An 8,073-nucleotide genomic window follows, 5' to 3' on the forward strand; every position below is an offset into this window, starting at 1 on the left:
ACCACAGTGAGCCAGCAGGCCCTGCTGCTCTCTGAACGGGAAATGTCAGTGTTATTCCAGAGGAAATGCTTACTAAGGGTGAAACAATAAATTTGTGCTTGTGCACTGTGCAGGAGACCTTGCAGCTATTTTTAGAGGAGCTCTCCTCTGCTCCTTTGGCTGGCAGACAAAAACCAACTCAAACAGGAAAGAAAGTGTCAAAAGAGAAACAAGTGCTCTTCACAACTGTGCTCTGGCCAGAGGGAGATGAAAGTAAAGACTGGATAGTAGATAGAAAACTCTTATCCCTAGCAACTGCAGTCTTGTGCTTCCTTTTTCAGGAAGAACACCATTAATTCAATAATGGAACCTATTGCTGAATCATCTGACAAAAAAATCCCTAGGTACCACCAAAGAAAGCCCCAAATCCAGAAGCAAAGTGATCTCCAGACCTGAAGGATCTCCTGTCTCAAAGATATCTTTTGCTTCCCAGCTCAAAACCCCCCAGTATATTTAAGCACACCATATGCTGGAAACCTGACACTGGCTTTTTTGTTAATTCTCTAGTTGTGGGCAAACCTGGCATTCACAAGGGATCTTGCACAAACACATGGATGTGTTCTGCAAATTATTTATTTCTTGATATTTACTAAAGACAATGGAGCATTGTGGAGAAGAATATGCCCCCACATACCTGACTCTATATGAATCACTCATTTTGGTGGTTTTTTTTTTTCAAATGTCAAGATTTACAAAGCAGGTGGAAGTTCTGAGGAAGATGGAGGTGTTGCAGGAAGGATATTGAAATCTCCAACTGTTTCCATAGGTGTTGCCAAACCAAAGTGTTATAAATTGAGGCGAATAATTTGTTCAGCCTTTCAAGAGTCAATCAGAAATTTATTGACTACAGCAAGCGATGGCAAGCAAACAGCGCTGGGTGCAGCTGGGGAGCCCCTGCTCCGCAAACGGCTCACACTGTTTCCCCCTTCCCACAGTCTTTTTATACTCTCTTTCTTCCGTGTCCGCGGTATCTCTGGGTGTACTCTGCGCTTGCGCCCTCCGTTGCTAGGGGGTCTTCTTCTACTCTCTGGTGGTCGTTTGAGGATGGCTCCTCTCTTCTTCCTTGGTGAAAGTCCACAGCCCTGTAATGGTCTTTTCTATATGCACCTAAGTTCTAATTACACAACCAGCTTAAGTGATCAACATACTAACTAGTTTCTGTCTGGTGGTTTTCTGTTATCTACACAAGGCTTCTCCTTTGATTTTCTGTTATCTACACAAGGCTTCTCCTTTCTGTCTTGATGAACAAAGAGTCTTTTCTAACTTATCACAAAAGCAAATGAAAGGCAGCCACCAATCACTTTAACATTTCAGCCGATCACTTTATCCCAATCCACCAGGGGCCCCACACAAGGACATTTTTCAAGAGTAGTTTTCTGCACGAGGCCAGCCCCAGATCCAATTCCTGTCTTACAGGAAGTGTGGTTTATCATCTCTCTCGGCTTCCTGCAATGGGCTGGAGTCTGTACAGCTCCTCACTGCATCCACCTGGGCCAGTCAGGCAGGAATCTTGTGATAAAATGCTGGGAGCTTGGCTTCATGCATGCTAGGACCTCACTTCAACTTTCACACCTTCAATACTTCTACCTAGTGCTGTCAAAAATCTAGCTGTGTCTGCAGGGGAAGAAAATATAACCTTATAATTCCTTCAGCCAACAAAAACAAAACTGGATTCTGTGAGGGAGGCCAAGAGGGACGTACAGCCTGTGTGGGAACTGGCTACACTCAGGATTAAGAATGAGCTGTTTCATAAATACTGGATACAAAAGAAAATAGGTTTGATGTAAAACCCTGTCTTCTTGTCTTGGCAGATTTGGCTCCCTCATTGCACAAAGGCTTAATATAATTCTTTTTAAAAGAGCCTTGCAGTTACAATCACATTCTTCAAAGATGCAGGTGATGCAGATGTGCAAAATGCTTGGATAAGGCAGTAAATTACTTGTTCATTTACTTACCTAGCCATGCTGATGGATATTCCCTGTTTTTTAGAGAATATGCTGGAGATGTAACAATGCCTGCTCTTGATAGCCAATGTTTAACCTCAGTTAAAATCCTGGTGAGGTCTTGGTCTCCATGACATCTTGTAGCAAAGTTGGCACATAAAGCACACGGTGGGAAGGACAAGTCTTTTATATTTCAGTGATTTTGATGAACCGTGCATGATTTTGATACATGGCTTGGTCTCCCCTCTGCACAGCTGTGGAGTAGGACTGGTTAACTTCTCTGGTTTGGGAGAACGGCAGTGAAGGAGAGTTACAGTCTGGGATGTCCAGACTGGTTAGAAATGGAGTAATTTACCCTCTGTAGGATGGAGCTTTTTAGAATGCACAATGGGGGCTCCACAACCAGGCCTTAGTTTTGAATTATCAGGAGGCCAAAGAGAAGCAGTAGGAATGATTATTGTTTCAGTTTTCATGCTGTGCAGCATCAGCTTAAGGGGAAAGATAAGGTAGGTCCCATGAGGGCATGGGATGAGGGAGAACAGTCACTTGGGACCACTTCCATGGGGTTTGGCCATATTAGCCCTTACCAAGTATTTTGTTATCCTTACTAAATAGCAACTAGCTTTGGGAAGGCTGTTTGGTGGCATTGATCTTAGCACTTAATTAAAGCTCAACAAAAGAGACACCTAAATGAAGCTCACTGGAGAGGTCACTCTAGTCCCACGTGCAAATTCCAGAGTAAAACCACACCTTTTTCTCACAATGAAGGTACTCTGTGAAGACTTTAAGAAGTGATCAAGGAAGACTGAATAAAAGCTCAGACCTCAAGTCAAACCTTATAAATTCCCTGAAAGTACTTTCTTACATGTCCTTTCTAAAACAATCTCATCTGTCATTGTTCTCTCTCCCTCTCTCATCCTTGTCATCAAAACATTTGTATTTCTGTCACATGCTGTTTGAGATCAGGTAATTGGGTCATAGAAGATAATCAATACTTCAGTTAACTGAGGGCCCTTGCCTTACAGGACAAAACTACCATGTACTCAGTATTGTCTCTGAACTATTCTTTATAATCTCTCTCATTTTCACTGTTTCTTACCAAAGAGCCATTGTAAAGAGAAAGGATACCTTGTGTTTTCTGCTGAAAGGCCATTCATTACATGACAATGCAAAAATGAACCCAGGCCATTCAAAACTTGTTGCCTTGTATGGATCAAGAGAATACCTTGCCTGTGGCCCAGTTCTCAAAGTCTGTGAAAATGAGCTAAGATTTCTTTTTCTGGGCTCTACTGGCTGAAGCAATTTTGGATCAGATATCTGAAATGAACAGGGCTAATGCCTTTATTAATGTTCAGCTCTTTATTAAAAAGATCAGCTGGGCAGGGGGCTTGACGACGCAGAGCTCGCCCCCGCGGTCGTAGCTTTCCCAGGCAGCCGAAAGGAAGGCGGCGTGCAGAGTCGGTCACTGGAGTCCTGAGCAGCAGCTGTCCTTTCTCCTTTCCTTGTGGCACACCGGTGGCCCGAGGATGAGGAGGTGTGGTGTGCAGAGTCTGTTGCTGAAGTCCAGAACAACAGCTGTCCCCGCTCCTTCCATGGTGGCAGCACCAGGGCTCTCTGTCTCTATCGCCCTGCTTCTCAGAGCCTAATATAGTCTGTTCTTTCTTAGGTGATGGCAATGGTTAAAAGCCAGTCAGGGGATGTGTTTCCCTCTTCCTCAGCTAGGGCATTTATCTAGACTCCTCTATTGTGTTCAGTTTTTGATTTATATTCATTTTTATCTCCTAAAAATACTCCCATGATCCTAAGGGGTTTTTATTTGCATGTTAGTCCCAGAATGGCAGCGTGGAGGGGTGGGAGGCCAGGTAGTTTAGAGAAAACAAACAGAGCAATTAGCTAATTAGCATTTCAATATCGGTACTTAGCTAGAGTTAGTAGTTTTCTTTTAGTGTTGCCATGGGAACTAGGAAAGCCTTGCCCGCGTCTCTGGGGAACACCTGGAAACTGTTCATAACAATATCCACCTGTGCCTGTGCTCAGACAATGGCTAACTATGACAATCTGCTGTTAACCTTTTGCCATGCTGGTGTCTGGCCAATTCTGGCCCCATTCCTTCATCTTGCTCTCCCTTTCTTAGGACAACAACTTATTTCTTTCCTTTAGCTATCTCATCTCCTTTTGTAGGCTGAAACATGGCATATAATAATAAGTTAATGCATAATAAATAAGCTAATGCAGAGAAAAGGACAGGATAACCCTGAGTGAAGGAAGAAGATGACAATATAAGAAGCAGCTCAGTAAACCTGAGTAACACAGGTGGAGTTTAGTTTTAGTCTGAATAAAGGAAATAAGATGATTAAAAAAACAGCAGAGATGAAACACTTTGGAAATCAGGAACGAGTCAAGGACTTGCAGAGGCAAAGGTCGAGAAGGTTAATTGCAAATTACTCAACAATTGTTTGTTATCTTACACAATAGATAATAAATTTGTATCAACAAAGAAAACATTTACTTACATACTTTATTATCAGGATAATTCAATTTCTAAATGAAGATAACTTTGCATTACTGATAAGGTAAAAAAAAGTATTACCCTCAGAGAGTGCTGTCTGGTTAATGATCTTCGAAGTGATGGTTTACTCTATATTTTAAATATCCCTCCTTTCCTTTTATTTTCTTTTCCATAAATCATCCACATAATCACAAACCACCCACTCTCCCACTCAGCATAGGATTTTCCTGTGTCATATCTTCACTGCATGTTCTTTGCACTGTATCACATTTAAAATTACAGGAATTCTTTTTACCTGTGGCTGCAAATCAAGTTTCTTGGAGTTTATCCCTGGAATGCTTTTGATTCTCAGCACATATCTGGGGGTCGTATTTTAGCTTTGGAAAAGGCCAGTACACATTATGTCAAGTGGTCCTTTATTACCTGCTACTTCCCTTACTTCCCCAATTAAAGACTGAACTGCAAAATTGGTTATGCCTTACCATTCCCCCCACTTTTCCTTCTATTGGAATCCCAGTAGTTTACATGCCCTTTGGTTTGTTTCTTCCAGGGCAGGCTGACATGGAGACAATGCCTCCCTACTGCTCTAGGTCTGCTTTTAGCAGAAGAGCACAAGCCTGCTGTGCCTCCAAAAGCTGGACAAGCCTTTGGCTGTGACAGAAAGGTGATGGAAATCAGGTAAGAGAAGTATGAGGAATCCACGAGCATAAAGGTGCCACAGTGAGTAGGTAGCACAATAAATTGAAAATCTGCTGGTGACAGTTCTGAGCATTTCTACAGATTAATGTAATTTATCAGTTACCAGAGCTCTTGATCAGATAGTGCTCAAATGGGACTGAGCTTCATGCACTGCCTGAACTATTGCATTATTCAATCATAACTTCTCATGTGGAGACTCTTGAGCTTGCCTTTTCATCATCAGAGAGGGAAAGGAGAGGGAAAGAAAGGATGAGAGCTGAGGAAAAACTTAGTCAAGGACTCTTCCAAGGATGGGGCAGCCACAACTTCTCTGGGCAGCCTGTACCAGTGCCTCACCACCCTCACAGCAAAGAACTTCTTTCTAATATCTAACCTGAACCTACTGTCTTTCAGTTTGAAGCCATTCCTCCTTGGAAAAACATGAAAGATGTGCACATACTCCTGGTTCCCTCCAAAGAGAACACAGGTTTGGCACCTGGGAGAGGGAAGTGTTTTTTTACTCTGCTTTTACCTTTCCCATTACATGATTCAGAACCTGACAGAAACAATCTACATCTGATAGCAGATGGAAACAGACAACTCTGAACTGTGCCAGGGAAGCTGATGCATTTTAGGATCAGGGTAACACCAAGACAAATGTACGAGGCTGGTCCTTCTCCCAGCTAGTGATAGACCGCAGAGAAACAGCTGAATGACAGCACTGATGGGAGTAAGTGAGACCCTGCAGCAGCCCAGCACTCCCTTACTGCAACCTAAACCATGCACCAGTCTGCACTCAGCCTGGGCCTTACAGCCAAGGCTCCCTCCCTTGGGTCAAGAAAGATGGATGAGATCATGTTTTTTAGGCAGATTAAGCTAGCACTGCCTGTGATTGGCCAAAGACCATTTTTCAGTCTGCTGCCAATACCCTATTGCCTACAAACCAAAACATTCCTCCCTTCCTAGCACTGTTAAGCATCACTTATGTACAAAGAAGTGTAAAGCTAGTCTCTGCTAAGTCAATTAAAGCCAGGAGAGCTTCTTTTCTTAATCATGGATCACAGAGCATCCCTACCAGCCTGGCATCCTTTGGAAGGATAGTTCTAAGAAGTTCTCATTTAGCAACTCTTTTGTTTATTAATCCCAAGACATCTTTCCCTCAGATCTCTTGGCCTGCACTCTGACAGGACAGCTGGTCTGTTCATCCAGCCACATCAGGCAGCACAGCCACCTATCAGGAGAGACCTTGCTATGTGTTCCCACCTCTGTCTTTCCACTGCCCTGGGCTCCTTATTCCTTCTTTGCCTACTTTCCAGTGCCCATCAAACTGACAGGGTGGTCTGTCAGGTGTCTGAATTTGCTCCAGCAATTAGGATAATGCCAAACCTGATCTCGCATTTGCAGGCAGCTCTGCAGACAAGGCACACGTGGCTGTCACTATTGAGCAAGACATGTGTCAGGGAGTGGGAGAGGTCAGGGTGACCATCTAAACAAGCTCTGTGTTGTTATTTCTTGAGGCTAAAGAAACCAGCGTGGACAAAACCTCAGCAAGGGATTGACACCAGCACAGGGCATTTCTGAGCATGTTTGCAGGGCCTGGAAGTTAGCACTTCAAATCTGAGTTAAATGATGTGGGCAGCAAAGTAATGCAATATAGGATAAATTTGTCTTAGGATGACGGCAAAGTTTTTGCCCAGGGAACAAACAAATGCCCTAGAGAAGACTGCTCTACACAGAAAAAAGACAGGAGATGGAAACATTCACTCCAAACCCCCCTGGGGCTGTGGTGGTTTGTGGGGACTGTAAGTACCCTGGGCTGTGGACAGAAGCACTGGCACACGTCAGGCTTTGGAAGCCTCCTCTGGAACAAAACAACTCTCCAGGGAGAAAAAAAAAGCCTGATGTGGTTAAGCACCATGGATGGACATATCCCTCATCTTGGGTATCTCTGGAGAATAATATGTCAGAACAACAGCATTTATTCTAGTGGTGAAAGATAAATCAAAACTCAGGGCTGAGGAAATCTGTGGCAAAATTCCTGGTCCCTTACCCCAAAGCAGGATCTTAAACCAGGCAGCTAATCCCATGTTTAGTGGTTTTTAGATATTTGGTGAAGCCTAGGACAAGTTACCTGCTACCTGTAGGAGATAAAGCTCCAGGTGCATGGATACCAAGGGATGCTCTAAATCAGCTTTAGTCTGTGTGTCTGTAAAGCCATTTTCCTTCTGGTGGACTGCTAGCAGTCAGCTTTCTACAGAGTTGGGAGTGCCCTAAAACACCAGCAATTGCATAAAGGCAGAATGTAATGCAGGGAAAGATCTGTTACTAAAGGGAAGCTGGAAGGATGGAGTCAGATGTAGAACCCCACAACCTCCAGCCCAGAGCTACCTGACAAGTCCTCACCATACGGCTCCTCTCAGCTTCCTTCCATTGGCTTTTGGTCCAGGAACAGGCACTCCACTTGTAGGCATGGTGAATGGGGTTTTTTTTAATGCTTAGCCAAGAAAATTTGCAGTAATAAATGGCCCACTAGCAGAATTAAACCCACCTTTGTACTTCATAGGGTTAGGGGATTTTTTGGCTATTATTTATTATGGAAACCCCCCTTACCCCTGACACTCTGCTTCTGTTCAGGAGCCCCCAGTGCTTTGCTGTACCCTCCAAACTGCCTAAAGGACAACTGCTTCTTTCATAGATCTTACTGGGTCTGAGATTTAATGGTATTTGTCACCAATTATTAATCTTACCACTTTTTCTTCTTGGAGGTGTATCTTACAAATGAAAAAGAAATATATTTCCATTAGTCTCATAATCCCCATGAATTCTCTTCTAAAGCCTTTATGCCTTACCAACCTTGCTAAACGAGTAAGTTTTTATAAATGCTTCTGCTATAAAGCATTCTCC

This window comes from Vidua macroura, chromosome 9, assembly GCF_024509145.1.
Source record: "Vidua macroura isolate BioBank_ID:100142 chromosome 9, ASM2450914v1, whole genome shotgun sequence".
Lineage (NCBI taxonomy): Eukaryota > Metazoa > Chordata > Aves > Passeriformes > Viduidae > Vidua > Vidua macroura.